The following is a 22,537-nucleotide window of genomic DNA, read 5'->3' as shown; positions in this document are numbered from 1 at the left end:
ATGTATATCATCATAATTCAAGTAACCAAATCAGTACATGCATAATATCATAACATCCTTCTTTCATCAACAAACCCATATCACAAGATCATAATTGGGAAATATGGGGATTTCATGGGGGATACAACATAAAAACCATAAGAAATCACCAATTCATACATAACATAACATAATTCAATCATTATAATATATTTAGAAAAGAACCCATGACTTTGGAATCAAACCCTAACTTTTGGGGATTAATACTTTTTAAAATTGATATTTTGAAGGGACTCAGTGGATGAATTCTATCCATGGATGAAGAGATTCCATACCATAACAATGAAGCCCAATGAAATTTATGTGAAGAGCCTTGCTTCTTGAACCCTAGCTCCAACTTCCATCTTCTTCTTCTTCTTCTTCTTCTTATTCTTTGAGTTTTCTAGAGAGAGAATTTTCGGAGAGGATGAGCTTTTGGGAATTGATTTGGGTTTCAGGAAATAATGAGGTGAATGAGTGTAAATTTGGGTTAAAATAACTTATATAGGTGTATAAAACTTAGGAAAAATGACCTCACTTAATACCCCTTTATAAAGGAATTACCCAAAATAACCTCCACTTTAAGTGGAGTGCCCAGGTGCCACGAGGGGCTCCACGAGCCGTGGTCATGATCACGAACCATGGTCCCCTTCATGGACTTGAGGCTGTGGCTAGGAAACAAGTGCCTTTAGCCCACAAGCCCAAGGAAACTTCACGAGGGGCTCCACGAGTCATGGTGTTTTCCACGAGCCGTGGTCCCTCTTGTGGGCCTTGAGGCAGTGGCTTGCCGCTTCCTTTCCACCCTCACACACCCAACTTTCCTCCATGAGTCATGGTCTTCACAACGAGCCATAAAGTGGCTCATCAAGAGGAGCTTGTTTTGGGCAGTTTTGGGGAGGCTACTGCCTAGCCCACCACGAGCCCCACCAAAGTCCGTGGTCTGGACTACGATCTGTGGTGGTGGGCGTGGTAGGTGGGGCAGTGCCTATTCCAAGGCAGACTTCCCTAGCCCATTCCCTTCGCCCTTTCCCTTCTTCCTTGACGTTAACCCACACGTTTAGCTCTAGTTTAGCCTACTAATTTCCGGGGTGTTACAATCCCAAGAGGTGATGGAGTCCCTCGGTAACTCAGCCAACCACTTAGTAGCTTCACCAATCAAGGAGAATGGAAACAACTTGAGATAGACTGATTCTTGTGATACATTCTTGAATGAGAATGGACCACAAACATCCACGAAGCTTCAAATATGCTCATGGGGATCCTCATGAGCCAGCCCCCCAAATAATCCTTTCAACTGTAGGAGCTAAAGCATTGTGCAAATGATGTGAAAAATAGGATTCCCTTTAGCCGGAGATAGACATATTGCACCGACACCACCAAATTGGATTGGGTCATTGCCATCATTAAGATTTCCAATATCATCTTGATGGCCTACTTGGCTACCATTAATCCCGTATATGCTCATCTCTTCCTATGTTCAACACATACAACACAAAACAAAAACTAAAGTAAGTCGATTCAGCTACAACGAAAAAGATCACAATTCAACTTCAATAAAATAATTTTAAACAACACCACTCCCTGGCATTGACACCATTTTGATTGAACATCTCAAGCACACCTCTTCCAATTCTAGGTGCAAATGATCGTTAGTCAGTATAAAACAAAACGAAGAGTCGTGGTTGAACCCACAGGGAGTGGTACGTGTTCAAACTCAACTATGAGGTACAAATGTGATCTAATTAGTTATAGGAATAGAAATTATTGAAAAAGACAAGTAAACAAGTCTAGGGGGTTGACACAAATGTGAGATGAGGGAGTTTTGGAGTGTTAACTATCGGCTACATCACAAGCAAAATAGGGGAAACAATAATAGACAGAGGAATTCTCCGGATGTGATCGATTATAGGCAAATTTTACAAAATGGGTAATTGAAACTACTAATAAATAGCTAAATATCAGTGGGTAGGCTAGGCTATAAATGAAATAGTTTTTTCTGGAAAAAAACTATATCGATACAAGCGATTTCTTTCAAACATCAACAAGCTTAGCAAATAAGAACAACCCATAACCTTAATACATCCTCTCTCTCTCTCTCTCTCAAGCAAGATGGATAGGATTGGGTTTAGGATTCACTCTTTCGAGCTGAACCCACATCAACCCAATACCTACAAACCATTAATCAAAAGTTTTGGTTCCAAAACCTCTCTCTCAAACAAGGTAAGAACTCAAAAACTAGAATTGCATTTGCAACTACAATCCATAGATTAAAACACAACTAATGAGTAAACCCACTTCAATATAGCATTTAAATAAGTAATTAACAATACCCAAATGCTGATTCAACCCATAATCACATGATCACACCCCAAGAATTAGGGTTTTATCTAAACATTATAAAAAGATAAAAACAATTACCAACTCAATTAGCCATCAGCTGGGTAGTAGTCTCCAAGCCTTTACAATATTTTCCAAAGGTTAAATTCAAAGATCCACTTGCAAATCTTCAAGTTTCAGCCTCCAAAAAGCATCAAATTCTACAATGGAACTCTAAATATCAAAAGAAAACTCTACTCGATGATCGCATGAAAATGAATTTTCAGTTCAAAACTCAATTTATAATTGCTCAAAATTTGGCTTGAAAAGCCATTAGGTGAGATAAGTCGGACTTATCAAGTGGTTCGGCGATCCGCCCTTTGCTCTCTTCCATCACCATTTTGCATTGGTTCTCAGCATCCCCATGTCCTGTAATTTTGTGCGATCCATTGCGTTATCGAGGAACTGATCGACGATTCGCCGACTTGGTTTCTTTCCCAAGGCCGTCACAGTGGAACTTTAGGCGAGCTGAAGAGCCACTCGGTGAACCACCGAGTGGTCTTGGGGATCACCAGGCTAGCCTTTCTCCACTTCTTCAGCTTGTTTTGCTCTTTTTTGCCTGTTAGTGTCCTTACCTTATTCCTTAGCTCACATACCTGAAAATCAAGGTTTAACATCATTTTACAACACAAATTAGGCATTTGAGGACACTAAAACTATCAAACCAAAGCCCTAAATGAATCCAAATCTCAGACTCATCACCTTTTAAGAGGAATGCTGATCCATAGGATCAAGGGGTACCCAATTTACCAGAAGTGCAAACCCAAGGAGAGTTCACTAATGTTGAGTTCGGTGAAGCTATCCGGATGTTGAGCCAAGTTGTGGCCAACCAAGGTGGGCAACAAAGAGAGATTTGACAAGATGTGGTTGATACGTCAAGGATCTGTGAGTTCAACTTCACCGGTTAAAGTTTTATTGAGTATCAAAAAACCTTTGTGGAAGAGTTGTATAAAGTTTTTGAGGTTATGCATGTTGCTGATGATGAGCGAATGGAGCTAGTTGCATACCAACTGAAGGGTGTTTCTAGAAAATGGTTTGATCAATGGAATAAGAGTAGAGCGGAGGGTGCACCAATTGTGAGTTGGGTTGTGTTCGAAGAGGCCTTCATGAGGGGTTTCTTTCCACGTGAACTGTAACTGCCAAAGGTGAGGGGATTTCTCACTCTTAAGCAAGAATCCATGAGTGTGCATTAGTACAACCTCAAGTTCACCCAACTTTACCGTTATGCTCCGGAGATGGTTACTGATATGAAAAGCATGATGAGCTTATTTGTATCTAGGTTGTATCATATGTTAAGCAAAGAGGGTAAGGCTGCAATGTTGATAGGGGACATAGACATAGTAAGACTGATGATTCATGCGCAACAGGTTGAGAAAGATAAGCTGAGAGATACAGAAGATTTCTGAAACAAGAAAGCTACGACAATAGAAAATGAGTTCGGGCAGCAGAAGAGTAATGCAAACCGGTCTTCTTTTCAACACAAGAAAAATGGACCTATTCCATCATCTGCTAGTGCACTACACGAAGGAACATAGGTGAGTTCAAGAATCAGAGTTTGTAGAATTTCAGAGCTAGACCTGCACAGTCTCATGGTAGTGTGGCACAGAGAGATAATGAGACTCTTGCATGTGCTAAGTGTGGTAGGACCCACTCAAGAGTGTGTCGTGATGGTTCCACTGGGTGCTTCAAGTGTGGTCAAAATGGTCATTTTATGAAAGAGTGCCCTAAGAACAGGCAGGGTGGTGGTAATTGGGGCAATAGATCCCAATCTTCTTCAGTGGCTCCGCCAGACAGATCTGCACCTAGAGGAGCTACTTAAGGGTCAAGCGGAGGAGCAAACTATCTGTATGCTATCTCCAGTCACCAAGAGCAAGAGAATTCTCCAGATGTTGTACTGGAATAATCAAAGTCTTTAATTTTGATGTATATGCTTTGCTAGATCCAGGAGCTAGCAAGTCTATATTTTGTGACTCCTTATATTGCTATGAATTTTGATATTCTTCTTGAGCAACTTCTTAAGCCCTTTCGTGTTTCTACACCTATTGGTGAGTCTATTCTAGCTGAGAGAGAGTTTATCGTGATTGTGTCATTTTTGTCAATCACAAGGACACCATGGACTGTTTAGTCGAGTTAGATATGGTAGATTTTGGTGTTATTTTATGTATTGACTAGCTTCATGCATGTTACGCCTTAGTTGATTTTAGAACTCGGGTAGTTAAGTTCCAGTTTCCTAATGAGCCAGTTGTTGATTGGAGGAGTAGTTCAGCAGTGCCTAAGGATAATTTTATTTCGCACCTTAAGGCAAGAAATTTAGTTTCCAAGGGGTGCATCTATCACTTAGTCCGAGTTAATGACTTTAGTGTTGAGACACTACCTATTCAGTCAGTTCCAGTTGTGAGTGAATTTGCAGAAGTCTTTCAAGATGATCTTCCTAGAGTCCCTCCTAAGAGAGAAATAGAATTCGGTATAGATATTCTTCCCGATACTCGCCCTCTCTCTATTCCGCCATATAGAATAGCTCCAGCTGAGTTGGAAGACTTAAATGAGCAGTTGCAAGATCTTCTTAAAAAAGGTTTCATTCGACCAAGTGTCTCACCTTGAGGTGCTTCGGTCTTATTTGTGAGGAAGAAAGATGTTCTCTTAGAATGTGTATAGATTACCGCCAATTGAACAAGGTTACTATCAAGAATAAGTATCCTCTTTCGAGAATTGATGATCTTTTCGATCAACTTTAGGGTGCCACTTTTTTTTCTAAGATAGACCTCACATCTGGCTATAATCAGTTGAGAGTAAGAGAAAATGATATTCCTAAGACAACATTCAGGACCCACTATGGTCATTATGAGTTTCTAGTCATGTATTTTGGTTTGACTAATGCTCTTCCAACGTTCATGGACCTTATGAACAAAGTGTTTAAGCCTTCTCTAGATATGTTTGTTATCGTATTCATTGATGACATTTCATCTATTTTAGGAATGAGGAAGATCATGCTAGTCACCTAAGAGTAGTTCTCCAAACTCTAAAGGATAAGGAGTTGTATGCCTAATTTTCTAAGTGTGAGTTTTGGCTTGAGTCAGTGTCATTCTTAGGCAACATTGTTTCAAGTGATGGGATTCGAGTTAACACTCAAAAGATTGAGGCAGTGTAGAATTGTCCTAGACCTACATCTTCAACTGATATTAGGAGTTTCTTGGGATTGGATGGTTATTATAGAAGGTTTGTCGAGGGGTTTTAATCTATTTCATCCCCATTGACTAAGTTGACTCAAAAGATAGTTAAATTTCAATGGTCTGAAGCTTTTGATAAGAGCGTTCAGGAATTGAAAATTAGGTTGACTAATGCCCAGTATTGACCATACTAGAGGATACACAAGGTTTTGTTGTGTATTGTGATGTGTCCAGAGTTAGACTGTGTTGTGTTTTGATGCAGAATGGAAAGGTTATAGATTATGCCTCAAGACACCTTAAGATTCACGAGAGAAATTACCCAACCCATGATCTAGAATTGTGTTCTGTAGTATTCACTTTGAAAATATGGTGTCACTATCTTTGTGGTGTTCGTGTAGATGTGTTCACTGATAACAAGAGTCTCCAGTATGTATTCAGTCAGAAAGAGCTTAATCTCATACAGAGGAGGTGGTTGGAGTTAATCTAAGATTATGACATGAGTATTATCTATCACTTAGGTAAATCTAATGTTGTTGCTGATGCCTTGAGAAGGTTATCTATGGGTAGTACGTCCCATGTTGAGGAATGAAAGAAAGAGTTAGCCAAAGATGTGCACAGACTTGCAAGATTCGGAGTCTAGTTAATGGATTCCAATGAAGGTTGAGTGGTAGTGATGAATGTGGTTGAATCATCACTAGTGTCCGAAGTTAAAGAGAAACAAGACCAAGATCCTATTTCGCTTGAATTGAAGGAAAATGTTCATAAGCAGAAAGTGATGCCTTTTGAACAGGGGGGGATGGTGTATTGAGGTACTAAGGTAGATTGTGTGTACCAAGGGTGGATGAGCTCCAAGAGAGGAACATGGAGGAAGCTCATAGCTCCAGATACTCCATCCATCTGGGTTCCAAAAAGATGTACCGTGACTTGAGAGAAGTCTATTGGTGGAATAGTATGAAAAAAAGTATTGTAGAGTTTGTTGCTAAGTCCCAGAATTGCCAACAAGTCAAGGTAGAGAACCAGAGGCCCGGTGGTATGGCTTAGAACATAGAACTTCCAGAATGAAAGATGATCAATATGGATTTTATTACTGGTTTACCGTGGTCTCACAGGTAGCATGATTCCATTTGGGTGATTGTAGATCGAATGACTAAATAAGCCCATTTCTTACCTTTAAAGACTACTTTTTTAGTAGAAGATTATGCCAAGTTATACATTCAAGAGGTAGTCAGGCTTCATGGAGTTCCGGTGTCCACCATTTTAGATAGAGGTGTGCAATTCACCGCACAATTTTGGAAGTCTTTCCAGAAAGTTATAGGTTCCAATGTGAACCTTAGTACTGCTTTTCTTCCCCAGACTGATGGTAAAACAGAGCGTACAATTCAAAATTTAGAGGATATGTTGAGGGTGTGTTTGATCGATTTCAAGGGTAATTGGGATGATAACTTACCTCTCATCGAGTTTGCTTACAACAACAGTTACAACTCTAGCATCCAAATGGCTCCCTACGAGGCTCTTTATGGGACAAGATGTAGATCTCCTATTGGATGGTTTGAGGTTGGTGACGCTGGATTGATAGGACTATACATGGTTCATCAAGCTATGGAGAAGGTGAAGATTATTCAAAAGAGGTTGAAAACAGGGCAAAGTCGTCAGAAATCCTATACCAATGTTAGGAGAAGAGACTTAGATTTTTAGGTGGATGATTGGGTTTACTTGAAGGTTTCACCCATGAAGGGTGTTATGTGGTTTGGAAAGAAGGGTAAGCTTAGTCCCCAATATATTGGTCCTTAAAGAATATCCAAGAGGATTGGCAATGTAGCTAATGAGTTGGAGCTACTGCAGGAATTAGTAGCAGTCCATTTGGTGGTTCACATTTCAATGTTGAAAAAGTGTATGGGTGATCCTTCACTTATTATACCGACTGAAGATATTGGTATTAAGGACAACCTATCTTATGAGGAGATTCCCGTTCAAATTTTGGATCGTCAGGTTCGCAAGTTAAGAACCAAGGAGGTTGCATCAGTAAAGGTTTTATTGAGGACCAATTTGTTGAGGAAGCTACTTGGGAGGCTGAGGAGGATATGAAGAAGTGATAGCCATTCATAATCTTGATTGTTGGGGCTTCGATGAGTTCTTTAGTTGAAAGTTCGTGATTTGAGAGTTGTTTTGAGTAGATTATCGTGTACTTTGGTTGGGTATTTGAATCTAAGTGATTGGGGAAAAAGCCATTCGATTCTAGGTGAGTTAGGCTCTAAAAACAAGAAAAAAATTGTTAGAGTTTTTTGGGCTGGGCTGGCACGCCGCCCCAACAGTGTGCCAAAAACTTTTTTCTGTAGTTTATGGCTGGCGCCTCATGCCACTAAGTGTGCCAGGGTCGCCTGCCCTGACCTATTTTCAGTCTAGTGATCCATTTGAGTTCTTTTAAAGTGTACCTTTACTCCCTATCGATTCTAACTACTCGAAACTACTTCTACACATCTATAAATCATTCATAACATATATCATAACCATGAATCCATAATTCAAATTCAAGGTAGAGCTAAGAGTCAAGTCTTGAGAGTTCTTTCGAGTCTTTTGAGAAGTCTTTTGAAAACCTTTTAAAACTTGTTTTAAGACTTGAGAATTTGAGTTTAAGGAAGAGTAGAGTTGAGTTCATCTTCTTTAAAATGATATATGGGAACTAAGTATTCCCAAGAGTAAATGTTTTCACATTTAAGCAGAGAGGAAACACTGATTTCCAAAAGCGTTTTCATGAGCAGTTTTTAGTATTATCTCTTTTAAGAGAAAATCTTTTAAGTAATAATCTCAAAGTTGAAGAAGAGGAAATGTTTTTCTTTAAAAACATATGAGCTAAGTATATTTTGGGATTAGTATTGAGAACCGATCTGGGGGAGAGTTCATACAATTTACAGCCCCCATAAACCATGTAGCTAACGTGGGTAGAATTGGTCATACTTTTTAGATGATTTCTTATTGCTTTTTAGCATATACTAGTGGATCCACTTGGTTAGTAGGTTCAATACCCCGGCAAAGTATAGAACTGTTTAGGCAACGTGGGCTAGACGTTGTATCATCACATAGCTCATAGTGATGGTTGTCGGTTAGAGAATCTCCCATAGAGTTATTTTGTATCTTTATATACAAACTGAGTTATATTGTATTTTTCAATACATTGAGTTTGTATCTACTGTTTTAAAAGCTTTTCTTTATATTTGCATTATTGTTATTGCTCTTAGACTGAAAGGAGTTGAGTTGAGACGAGGTAAGTTGTTTCTTCAGTTCCAGTACAAGCTTATTTCATGTTTTACAATTTGCCTCACATGCTCGTACATTCTATGTATTGACGCCATTTGGCCTGCATCTTTTATGATGTAGATACAGGTAACCAGGATCAACATCCAACTCTTCGTTGATCCATTCAAGCTCCAGAGTTGTTTGGTGAGCCTTATTTTTTCCGAAGGATCCCATTATTATGTTTTGTCATTTTAGTTTGTTCAGATGAACGGGGTCTTTTTCCAAAATCCCTCATAGTATTAGAGGCTTCATATATAGATAGAAAGTAGTTCATAAGTCTTGTTCATTTCAGTTGTTATGTTCTAGACTTGAGTTGCCGCTTTGGCCAGTTAATATTTCTTTAAATATTCTGAGTTAGTTATTTTGAGTTAAAGCATAACTTTTTGAAGTCATCTTATGTTAAGTAAGTCTTCCGCTGAGAGTTGAGCTAGGCCAAGGGTTCGCTTGGGGCCAGCAATGGTTCTCGAGTGCCAACCACGTCTAAGGTGTAGGTTCAAAGCGTGGCATAATTATTGACTTAGAAGCTCAAAAAATGTAATTTAAAAAAAGGAGGATCTAAGTTGGGTGTCAACAACTTGTATACGTGACGACTAGGTTTTAGGGTGTTAATAGAATGAATAAGTTCTCACTTTATCTTGTTCTTTCTTTATCTTTTCGCATTTCTTTCATTTCATTGGATTGGGGCTGAGTTATGTTTGTGGGAATAAATAAGTGTGATCACGTTCAGTTTTTGGTCATGAAAGAATGACCCACTCCACACTCATATAAGTTCATTAATCAAGTGTATTATTTAAAGGAATACACCACGTATAAAGGATATGAATTGGATTAAGATTTTAATCAACCTCACTTTTCCTTGCAGTACTTTTTCACTATATTCATACACCAAGACATATTTTATGGTGCACCTGTTAATCAACTAATGACTAATTATTACTCATATGAATCGAATTCATGGGATCTCCAATCACATAAGTAAAGTTACCATCATTACCATTTTTCTTAGACCGACAAAAGTCTCATTCCCCTCGATGTTTTAGATGTTACTCTCCCTTGCAGAGGTTTAGTCAAAGGAAATTATTCACATAATCTATGGTAATTATTCCACCTCTTACATATGTTTTATCACATTATGTCTCAAACATATATGTCTATTTTCCCATTAAAAGATTTTTTTTTTTGCTATAGCTATCGTTGCTTGAAAATCACAATGTATCGATACATAAAGAGTTGATTTTATTCCAATTGGAATACTTGCTAAAAGGTTTCTCAACCACCCAACCTCACTAACAACCAACTTTAATGCAACAAATTCAGATTCCATAGTTAATCAAGCAATCATGGTCTGTTGGGTTGATTTTCATGTTTTGGCACCCCTACCAAGGATAAACACATCCACTAGTAAATTTTGTCTCATATGAATCAGAGATTCATTTAGTAACAATGTATCCTTCTAGTATAACGGGAAATTCACTATATTTAATACCATAGTTCATAGTACCTCTCAAATATTTCAAGTCTTATCAATTTATTCCAATTATCATTATTAGGATTATGAGTATTGCTACTCAACATAAGCTACATTTGGGCTAGTGAAAATCATCAACTACATTAGACTACCAATTATTTGAGCATATTTATTTTGAGAAATAGCTTCTTCAAGATTTTTTTTCAATTCGATATTAGCATCAAAATGTTCAAACTTTTGATGAATATTTTTCAAATAATATCCTTGAGTTAAAATAAAATCATCATTGTCTCTAATTGTTTTCATGCCTAAAATAACACTTGCTTCTTTCATGTCTTTCATGTCAAAATTAGAAGACAAAAAAGATATGGTCTCATGTATGACATTAATTCTAGGACTAAAAATAAGCATGTCATTCACATAAAGGCATATGATTACACAAAGACCATCAACAAGTTTTGTATAAACACATTTATCTACTTTAACATATGTAAAGTCATGACTTGACGAAACTTGATCAAATTCTACATTCCATTGATTCAAAGCATGTTTTAGATCATATAGAGACTTAATTAATTTACTAACTTTATATTTTTGACCTGTCACTAAACAACCTTTGGGTTGCTCTAAATATATTTCTTCATCTAAATCACCATTTAAAACACAGTTTTAAAATCCATTTGGAATAAATAATTTATGAATAGGTGCAAATCAAATAAAACATGAATAGAGGAAATTCTAGTTACCATAACATAAGTATCAAAATAATCAACATTTTGTTTTTGAGCAGATCCTTTAGCAACAAGTATAGCTTTAAATTTATCAATAGAATCATCAGAGAAATATTTTCTTTTGAAAATCCATTTACAAACAATTAGTTTAGTTCCCAGGGGTACTAACTCCCAAGTATTATTTTGTAAAATGGAATATATTTCAGATTTAATGGATTCTTTCAAATGAAGAGCATTAGGAGAAGAAACTTCTGCTGAAAATGTTAAAGGATCATTATCAACAATATAAGTGTAAAAATCGCCGCTATTCTATCCTTGACCTTTTATTTCTCCTCAATTCCACACTTCCAGAAACATTTTGAAAAATAGGAACACTAGAAGTATTTTCCTTTTGAGAAGTAGAATCATGAAAAATATTTCATTCTTCACAGGAAAAATAATCTATGGTAATTATTCCACCTCTAACATATGTTTTATCACGTTATGTCTCAAACATATATGTCCATTTTTTCATTAAAAGTTTTTTTTTTTTGCTATAGCTATCGTTGCTTGGAAATCACAATGCATAAATACATAAGGAGTTGATTTTATTCCAATTGGAATACTTGCTAAAAAGTTTCTCAACCTCACTAACAACCAACTTTAATGCAACAAATTCATATTCCATAGGTAATCTAGCAATCATGGTCTGTTTGGCTAATTTTCATCACCAAGGATAAACACATCCACTAGTGAATTTTGTCTCATCTGAATCACAGATTCAATTAGCAACACTGTATCCTTCTAGTACAACGGGAAATTCACTGTATTTAATATCATAGTTCATAGTACCTCTCAAATATTTCAAGTCTTATCAATTCATTCAAATTATCATTATTAGGATTATGAGTATTGCTACTCAACATAAGCTACATTAGGCCTAGTGAAAATTATCAAATACAGTAGATAGCCAATTATTTGAGCATATTTATTTTGAGAAATAGCTTCTCCAAGATTTTTTTCAATTCGATATTAGCATCAAAATGTTCAAAGTTTCGGTGAATTTTTTCCACATAATATCCTTGAGTTAAAATCAAATCATCATTGTCTCTAATTATTTTCATACCTAAAATAACACTTGCTGCTTTCATGTTTTTCATGTCAAAATTAGAAGACAAAAAAGTTATGGTCTTAGGACTAAAAATAAGCATGTCATCCACACAAAGGCATATGATGGCACAAAGACGATCAACAAGTTTTGTATAAACACATTTATCTACTTTAACATATGTAAAATCATGACTTGACAAAACTTGATCAAATTTTACGTTCATTGATTCAAAGCATGCTTTAGATCATATAAAGACTTAATTAATTTACTAACTTTATTTTTTTGACCTGTCACTACACAACCTTTGGATTGCTCCAAGTATATTTCTTCATCTAAATCACCAATTAAAACACAGTTTTAAAATCCAATTCGAATAAGTAATTTATGAATAGGTGCAAATCAAATAAAACATGAATAGAGGAAATTCTAGTTACCATAGCATAAGTATCAAAATAATCAACATTTTATTTTTGAGTAGACCCTTTCGCAACAAGTCTAGCTTTAAATTTATCAATAGAACCATTAGAGAAATATTTTCTTATGAAAATTCATTTACAACCAATGAGTTTAGTTCCTAGGGGTAAGTCAACTAACCCCGAAGTATTATTTTGTAAATATATTTCAGATTTAATGGATTCTTTCAAATGAAGAGCATTAGGAGAGGAAACTTCTGCTGAAAAAGTTAAAAGATCATTATCAACAATATAAGTGTAAAAATCGCCACTATTCTATCCTTGACCTTTTACTTCTCCTCAATTCCACACTTCCAGAAACATTTTGAAAAATAGGAACACTAGAAGTATTTTCCTTTTGAAAAGTTGAATCATGAAAAATATTTCACTCTTTACAGGAAAAATATCCTCAAAAAAGTCAGCATTTTTGTTTTAACTATAGTATTGTGTTCAATCACATCGTTATTAATTACAAAAAATCTATATGCAACACTATTATCAGTATAACCGATAAACATACAATTAGAAGTCTTGGACCCAATTTCTCTTTTCTTAAGGTCAGACAACATAATCTTAGCAAGGCACTCCCACACTTTCACATATTTCAAATTTGGAGGACAACCTTTTCACAGTTCATAAGTGATTTTTCTAATTTTCATGTAAGGAATTCGATTTTGTAAATGACAAGCAGAAAAAAAAAAAATAGCTTCACCCCAATGATTATCAGGTGCTCATGCATAACAAACATATAATTCATCATTTATTTTAAAGTCCTACTTTTATACCTTTCAGCTAATCAATTTTATTTTGTTTAGTATGGAGGATTAACTTCATGAATAATCTTTTCTTCTTAACAGTAATCAATAAGAAAAATATATTTGCCACCTCTATCAGATATTACTCTTTTGATCTTCCTATTAAGTTGATTTTCTACTTATGATTTATATAATAAAAACACTTCAAAAGCCTCTTTTTTATCTCTCAAGAAATACACTCACATATATCTAAAAAGAAGTCATCAATAAACACATTTTTTGCAATCTAGAAATCAAGAGAAGTTTGTGGAAAGAACTTGTGCGGCGCTAAAGTGAAAGACGACAGAAGAAAGAAGAAATAGAGTTAGATTTTCTTTCTAAAGCTTAGTTTGCATTGTTTCATCACATAATCCATTTTTAGGAATGATTGTTCTAAGTGTGAAAAAGCATTTCTAAAGTTTGTAACAAGAAGTGAGTTTGGCTTATTGGAGAGAAGAGTGCACAACTATAGTTAGTTAGTGTAAGTGACAAGAAGTGGGTTTGGCTTCTTGGAGAGTAGCTTATACGATTATAGATAATTGCGGAATAATTCGAGTGAACTTTTGAGGTGAGGTACTACAGCTAGTCCCTTTGATTATTGAGTTGTAATCTAAAGTTTCTCTTTGATTATAGTGAAGTTATGGTGTGTTTTTTCTTCCCTTGAGAAAGGAGTGTTTCCAGGATAAACTTGTTGTTCTGTTTATTGCATTTATTCTCTATAACATTTAAACAAGAACCTGGTCAGGTTCTTGTTTAGGTGGTTAAGGTTTCTTGAATTGGTATAGAATAAGTTTTTTCAATAATAAAAGGTTTACACCTGAAAAGGATCGAAGTCTTCACCACCAACTGCGCAAGAAGGGAACATCTCTAACAAGGATTGCACTATTCAACGAAAAATACTATGGATGGTGGAAAAACAGAATGATGGATCATCTAGTAGGAGAAAATCCTGTTCTATGGGGAGTTATTCTAGATGGTCCCACCATTCCTATGAAAAATGGTACAAATGGAATAACTCAGGTTCCAAAGGTGGAAATGAATGGGATGTTTTTGTTAGTTAGTTATTAAGAACAATGTGAGGGCCAAGAAGATCCTAATATGTGGAATCGGTCTAGATGAGTACAAAAGAATCTCTTCATGTCCAAATGAAAAAGTAATATGGGAAACTTTACAGACAACCCATGAGGGAACAACTCAAGTCAAGAAATAAAAAATTGATAACTTGAAAAGACAGTATGAGTTCTTCTGAATGATAGATGGCCAAGACATGCATACAAAGTTCATGTCTATCATAAATGAAATCTACCCATTAGGAAAAGTTATTCCACATGGAAAGGCAGTTAGAAAACTTTTGAGTGTTCTTCCTTAATCTTGGGAAAACAAAATGGAAGAAATTACTGAAGCATGTGATCTTGATACTCTAACCATGGATGAACTTATAGGAAATCTCAAGACTTATGAACTCAAGAAGAATCAAGAAAAATATATTGGAGGAAAGAGAAAAGAGAAGAACCTGCTTTTCAAGGCAACAACACCGGATGACTTCGAGGAAGAGAACATTGCACTGATGACTAAAAGGTTCTCGAGAATGTTGAAGAGAGGTCAGATGAATTAAAGGAGAAACTTTTATAAGATGACAGAGAAATACATAAGAGATCAGGTATGTCACAAATGTGGAAGCCTAGATCACTTCATCAAGTTCTATCATTTATGGGTGTGGAGCATAATAAAAACAATCCAGAGAAACCAAAAGAGGCTAGAGGTGATCATTTTATTCCCATAAACAGAAGGATGACAAATTATGAAGTAGATGTCTCTGTTAAAAAGTCTTTTGCTGCCATGGGTAGCTCATCAGAAGACGAATTTGAGGAAGGAGAACTTGCAAATCAATCCGTACTTGCAATAGAAGGGACATATAAATATGACTTCCTTGTACTAATGGTCATAAATGAATATGATGAGAAAAAGAACATAAGTCAATAAATAGAGACAATCATAGCGTTAACTGCAGGAACTGATTTTGAGGAAGAAGAGGAAGATGGCAAGCGGTCTAGGTAAGTTTTGATAATCTTCATCTTTACTCAAAAATAAAATTAGGGTCTATACTTTGTACTCTTATCGATGCATATCAATCAACCTGCAATACAAATGAACAGATGATGGAAGAATATGCATCCTTAAGAGAAGAAAATCAGATTCTTGAAAATTTTAACCACATTCTTTAGGAGAAAATTAACAAGCTAAATTCCTCGAGTAATGAGAAAAAAAATTCAAAACAATGCTCACATGGCTCTAGAGGATTAAATAAAAGAGCTCAACACTGAAATACATTCTGCAACTAAAAGAAATGAAGATCTCCACAAAGAACTGCATGAGATCGGGGTGGAATTACAAAACAAAAAGAGATGGACAAAGTCCTCCATAATGCTTGATAATATAAAAAAGGGTCAATCCTCTACTAATCATGGAACATGGCTTAATAAGAAGCATGATAAAATTGATTACCCTAAAATAGCTTCTTTGTGCTTTTATTGTGACCAATCTGGACATAATAGACTTATGTGCAAAATGAAGTTTCCTCCCTTGACAAGAACTTAAGCTTTCTGGAAAAACTTTTGGACAAGGGATCCCGAACTAGTTCCCAAATTCAAGGCCTTACCTAAGTGGGCCATGAGAAATCTGATTTATCCTTTCACTAACAAATAGGGACCCAAGTGGATCTGGGTACCCAACACTAATCTTTGACTGATTGTTCAGGAACCGGTTTGAGGAAAATTAAAGAAATGATATCTGGATAGCGCATGCTCCAGACACATAACATGCGACAAAAATAATTTCCTCTCACTGAGTTATTTCAAAGGGAGAAGTGTAGCCTTTGGAAATAGAAAGACTAGAGAAATCAAGGGAATTGGAAAAGTAGGGCCTACTCACTCTCAAGCAATAAAGAATGTGTACTATGTTGACGGTCTGCAACACAATCCTTTAAGTGTGTCTCAAATGTGTGACAAAGTTAATAATGTACTATTTACCTCAACCGAATGTAGACTGATAAACTCAATCACAGAAACCTGGTTTTTATGAGACCTAACAGGCAATCCCTCAAGTGCCTGAGTGCATTTTCAGAAGGATCTCAACTATAACACAAAAGATTAGGACATACTAGTTTTTAAGTAATGAATAAAATTGTATCAAAAGACCTAGTAGAAGGGATGCCTACTCAAAGATTCAATTAAGATCAGGTTTGTGGAGCATGTGCACAAGGAAAGCATGTGAAGTCATCTTTTAAACCAAAGGTGATGGTAAGCACAATGAAACCTCTAGAAGTTCTTCACATGGATTATGTGGAACAATGTGAATTCTAAGTCTATGAGGAAAAAGGTATGTCATTGTTATTGTAGATGATAACACTAGATTTACATGGACTCTATTCCTATCCTCAAAAGATGAAACATTTGACATGTTTGAAGCCTTTGTTAGAAAACGGTACAAAAGAAATTAAAATGTGACTATCTAGCATCCACTCAGATCATGCAATAGAATTTGAAAACTCAAAAATTTTGAAATTTTGCGCCAAAAATTGTGTAGATCATAACTTTTATGCACCAAGAACACCACAAAAAAATTGTGTGATTGAGTGTAAAGACAGAACTCTGGAAGAGATTGTGCTAACCATATTGATCGGCAGCATTCTCCCAAAGTCCTATTGAGTAGAGGCATTAAATACCGCCTGCTGCCTAGTCAACAGATGTATGACTCGATCAATAATGAACAAAACACCCTATGAACTACTCAAAGGCAGAAAACCAAACATGGCACATCTCAGAGCTTTTGGATGTTTTTGTTATGTACACAACAATGGAAACGATGCACTAGAAAAGTTTAATGCTAAAAGCGATGGAGGAATATTTCTTGGATATTCATCACACAGTAAAGCTTATAAAGTCCTTAACAAAAGAACAAATCATGTTGAAGAAGTGCACATGATATATTTTACAAAGCTAATCAAATGGCTGAGAAAGATTTGCAGGTTCGTTTCATAGATATATGATTGGCAGAAAAGCAACAAAACATTGGAAATGGATCTGATAATGATGAAGAAGTGGTTCCTTCCGAAGAATCTATTCAAAAACCTGCACCTGAAGTACCTGTGGCACCACATGTTGCATGAAACAACAATTAAAAGGAAGCATGCTCATCTTCTCTGGGAAATGCACCATATGTTGAAACAAGTAACTAGAAATACAAAAATTCTCGTCAAGTTAAAAAATGTATCACACCTCTTGATTTAGGGATTCAAACTAGGACTGAGGAACTTGTGTGCATTGTCAACATACTTATCCCTGATAGAACATCAAGGAAGCACTTCTAGATGCAAATTGGATTGTTGCCATGCAGGAGGAACTAAATCAGTTTGAAAGAAGCAAAGTGTGGAACTTGGTTCCTAAACCTCCAAATAGAACTGTCATTGGAAATAGATGGGTGTTTAGGAACAAACTTGACGATTAGGGACAAATCACTATAAATAAAGCTAGATTAGTAGTGCAAGGATACATCAAGAAGAGGTAACCCTTGTTGACTGCTCCTACATGTTTGATGACAATCCTGCTCCTAAGCTGACCTGGTAGTAAGGCACAAGTGATTTCTGATCTTAATGCTGCAAGGGGTCAGAATTGGGTGCTTCAGGATGAGGTTTACACTCTGCGGGATGGTCTTGTGGAATCTCAAAGGGAAGTTACCAAATTGAAGGACTAGTTTCTACTCCAACAGTAGGAAAGCAATGCTCGTATGGATACTCTGTTACAACTTCTTGCTCCAACCTCTTCCTCTTTTTTTCCTCCTCCAAGCACTGGACCTTAATAAATATTTGTTTGCTATCATTGAGCTTCTTCATGCTTCTCTTTAAGACAATTATGTTTTGGTTGTATTTTTGTATGCATATCACACTCTGTTGGTGCCTGGTTTGGGCTTAATTGATGTGCTTCTTGAATGACTGTATCTCTTGTCTCTATATGATTGATTATTTATCTAACTCTTTGGATGGCTAATATCCTTAAATTGTGAATCACACGTACATCTAGATTTGTTATTGTTGTCATTCTTGTCTTTGAGTTTGTTTTGATTTCTTTTCTAGTTTTCTTATTCTTACCTTCTTTTTGATATGTCAAAATGGGGATTTTTTTTTGTTGTGTTGACCTCATTACAGGAACAGATATCTCAGGAGAAAAGCATATTTTGTCATCATCAAAAAGGGGGTGATTGATGAACCAACATTTCAATATTCTGATATATGTTTTGATATTGACAAACGTGAACAAGGATCACAAGGTTGTTCCAACAATGAGTTGAAAATAGTGGGAAAGACATAAATCCTTATTAAAAGTACAGACTTCTAAATAAGGAAAAGAAGTACAGAAGACTCCTTATAGGGAAAGGAAAGCTTTTTAAAGAAAAATAATAATTACTTTCTTTGTAGGATTCAACTAGGGTTTAATTCTCCCTTATAAAAGGATTGATTGACAAAGAGAAATAGAGTTTTGCAATCTAAAAATAGAGAGAACTTTGTGGCAAGAACTCATCTGGTGCTAAAGTGAAAGGGAAAAAGAAAGAAGAACTTGAGTTAGGTTTTCTTTTTAATATTTAGTTTTCATTGTTTCATCTTAGAATCATTGTTTAGGAATAATTGTTCTAAGTGTAAAAAAGAATTTGTGAGGTTTGTAACAAGAAGTCGATTTGGCTTCATGGAGAAAAGAGTTTCCAACTATAGTTAGTTAGTGTAAGTAACAAGAAGTGGGTTTGGATTCTTGGAGAGTGGAGTATGCGATTGTAGTAAATCGTGGAACAATTTGAGTGAACTGCTGAGGTGAGGTACTAGAATTAGTCCCTTTGATTATTGAGTTGTAACCTAAAGTTTCTCTTTGATTATAGTGAAGTTGTGGCATGGTTTTTCTTCCCTTGAACAAGGAGGGTTTCCACAATAAACTTGTTATTCTGTTTACTGTGTTTATTCTTTACAATGTTTACACAGGAATCTGGCTATTGTTTAGGTGGTTAAGATTTCTTCAAATAGTAGGCTTATTTTTTTATTTTGGTGCTTGTATATATGTATCTCTCTAATTAAGAGTCTATAGTTTCAATATCTATTATTTCATTTACAATTTTCACTTCGATTTCATTTTTGTTTCTTTCTTTTTATTTTTGTTTTATGTAATCAAGGGTGTTGCATTTTTGTTGCAATGCTAGAAGCTAAAAACTTCCAAAAAAAAAAGGAGTAGGAATCAAACAAGAGTCACTCCCATCCAAAAAACCCAACATGTATATTCTGAGAGAAGTATGACAAATTTCGTGATAACAAGTTCATTCTAGAAGCTGTCAAAAAAGTGTTGGACATTCTTAGAAAAAATACTTTACCATGAACTACATTAGGAAATTCTCATAGCTTGAGGCATGTCAGACACTGTCATTAAAGATATTTCACCCAGTATAGATGTATCCACCATGATTCAACTAGTTCTTCTAGTATAAAACTAGAAACCAGAAACTAACAAAGATACACCCGAATAAAACATAACAAACTAGAATATAGAATATAAGGGGGGATTTCTCTTAATCTCTTCTGTAAAAAGAAGAAGACTCCAATTATTGTTAGGTAATATAATGGGGGTTATGATAATAAAGAATAATATCATTCAATTTTCAATAAGTGGCCACTCAATGCTATTGAATGAGCCTAAACGGTCTTGAAGAGCTTGGATTAGGGATAATGCAACATTAATAGTCATTCAAGAATTGGAATCAATTATCTCCTAATTTTAATTGAAGATATAAAGAACAAGACATATTCATTAGAAAAATACTGAACAGAAGAAAACTCAAGTTGCTAGACCCAAAAACATGTGACCACAAGAAAACTTCACAGTGAGCAACTTGTAAACTGCATGGGGTCTAAGCCACAACCTGCTTAGGAAATGATATCATAGCCTGACTGTTTCTCTACAAGCGCATCAATAGTACTAGAGCTGATTCTGGGATAGTGTTGTATGTTCAAGCTTTTAAGTTCCTTAACTAAATCGAGCAAGAAGGGTAAGCCGTTGTCCGACACCATAGGGAAACTGGACAGTGAGAGGATAAAAAAATTGAGCAGTATAGCACTTACCAAAGTTTTAATACCATAATCAGTGATTTCACAATTAGGAACATCCAGTTCATTAAGTAACGAACAATAGTTTGAAATTTTTACTAAGGTTGCATCGGGGACATGTCTGCAACAATCTTTGATCACAGAATTCAGAGATCTCCAGTGCCGCTCTATTATGGCTGAAATTGATTTTTGTTTGACACCAAAGGGAAACCAGACAGTGAGAGGATCCGCAAATTGAGTGGTTTAGCATTGACCAAAGCTATAATCCCATAATCGGTGATTCCACACTTGGAAACATGAGTTCATTAATCAAGCATATAGATTTTGAATTTTATACTAAGGTTGCATCAGTAACATGTCTGGAACCATCTACCATCAAAGAGTTTAGAGATCCCTAGTGCAACAAAACTATTGCTGAAACTAATTTGTCTATAATATTGATACACCCGCTTATATTCACTGCCACCAAATTATTAGATGTACATCATTGAACAAGAGGGAAGATCCCCTTGTCAATTATATCACAAAGTCAACTCAACTCTATATGAGCCAGTTTGTGACACAGTCTACCAACTACAACAATGGTAGCATTGCCTACTCCAGAACAATTGTGAATAGTCAAAGCTAATAGTGAGTTGCAACAAGGATCAACCTAAGGGAGTGCATGGTTTAAGTTTTTCATACCAAAGAAGTTCACCAAGGAACCATTCTTCAGTTTTAAACCACAGTTCAAAATTATATCGAAAAACCTGGCCTGGATAATTTTGTGGCATTCCTTTAACTGATGCTCTGAAGTGAGACTGAAGCTTTTACATAACCAATCAGTCCATCATCTGAAAGGACATTACTTTTTCGGACGCAAAACAACTTCAAATTTGGGCAACACTTACAAATAACTTTAAGACCCAAATAATTGACTCCATTGCAAGCATTTATTGCAATGACCATAAGCTTCTACAGATGCTAACCAGTTCCCTGGAGCCAGAAAACCTTCTCTTTTACTTATTCAAGACCAATAAGAACTAAATTTGTCAGTGCAGTTCCATAATGTGAAATACTATCTAGAGAGATGTCACTGATGTTTAGTCTCTTAAGCTTTACCTTTGTTAAAACATGACTAGTTGAATGAAAGAGATCCGCGATTCCTTGATCCCCAATAAATAGACATTTTTTTAATATAACAAGCTTCAGATTCAGGCAATATTGACCCACATCCTTGAGTGACTCATTCCCAATGTATGAACAATCATTTATTGATAAAAAGGTCTGATTTGGATAACCTCTCACAATGTTCAACAAAGACTTATCATTAATTCTTGGGCATTGGAAAAGATCAAGCTTCTCTAACAAATGACAGTGATGAGCAATCTCAGATAAGCCTTCATCACCAACAGAAGACACATTCCACGAGGAAAGTTGTTTGAGAGTAGGGCAACCCCGAGCGATAGACTTGAGACCAACATCAGTCATACCACAAAAAAAGTTGTTTTTTCTAATAAATAGCTTTGCTAAACCTCCGTGATATGCAAATCCAATGGCAATACCAGCAAGTCTGACATCTGTGATTTCTTACAAACAAGGAACCTGACAAGGTATCCATTAGATTCTACAATTTCATCCTTGCGAATGTTGCTTAAAGTTGTAAGACAATGCTCGGAAAAACAAGCACAAGTACTTTTCTCTTGCCACTAGGAAAACATTTGAATACCTCAAATATGAATTTATCAGGAAGGATTTCAATAGAAGGATGATTCCTCTTGCTCAAAATTTTCAAAAGTAATAGTGACAGAAATCCTCTTCCCATTTTTCCAACGTGATAAAAGCATAGATGATTGTCTTGGACTTGGATGTAAAGTTTGAAAGAAAGAACCATTATTTGAAAACCAGAAGATTAAAAATATCAAACGAAGATCATATTTTTTTTGAGAACATGATCTTTGTTTGATGTTTTTAATCTTCCAGTTTTCAGAAAATGGTGCTTTTTTCCAAGCTTCATATCCAAGTCCAAG

Source organism: Solanum tuberosum, unplaced genomic scaffold (assembly GCF_000226075.1).
Source record: "Solanum tuberosum cultivar DM 1-3 516 R44 unplaced genomic scaffold, SolTub_3.0 scf00009, whole genome shotgun sequence".
In the NCBI taxonomy this organism is placed as follows: Eukaryota; Viridiplantae; Streptophyta; class Magnoliopsida; order Solanales; family Solanaceae; genus Solanum; species Solanum tuberosum.
This window is presented reverse-complemented; position numbering follows the sequence as displayed.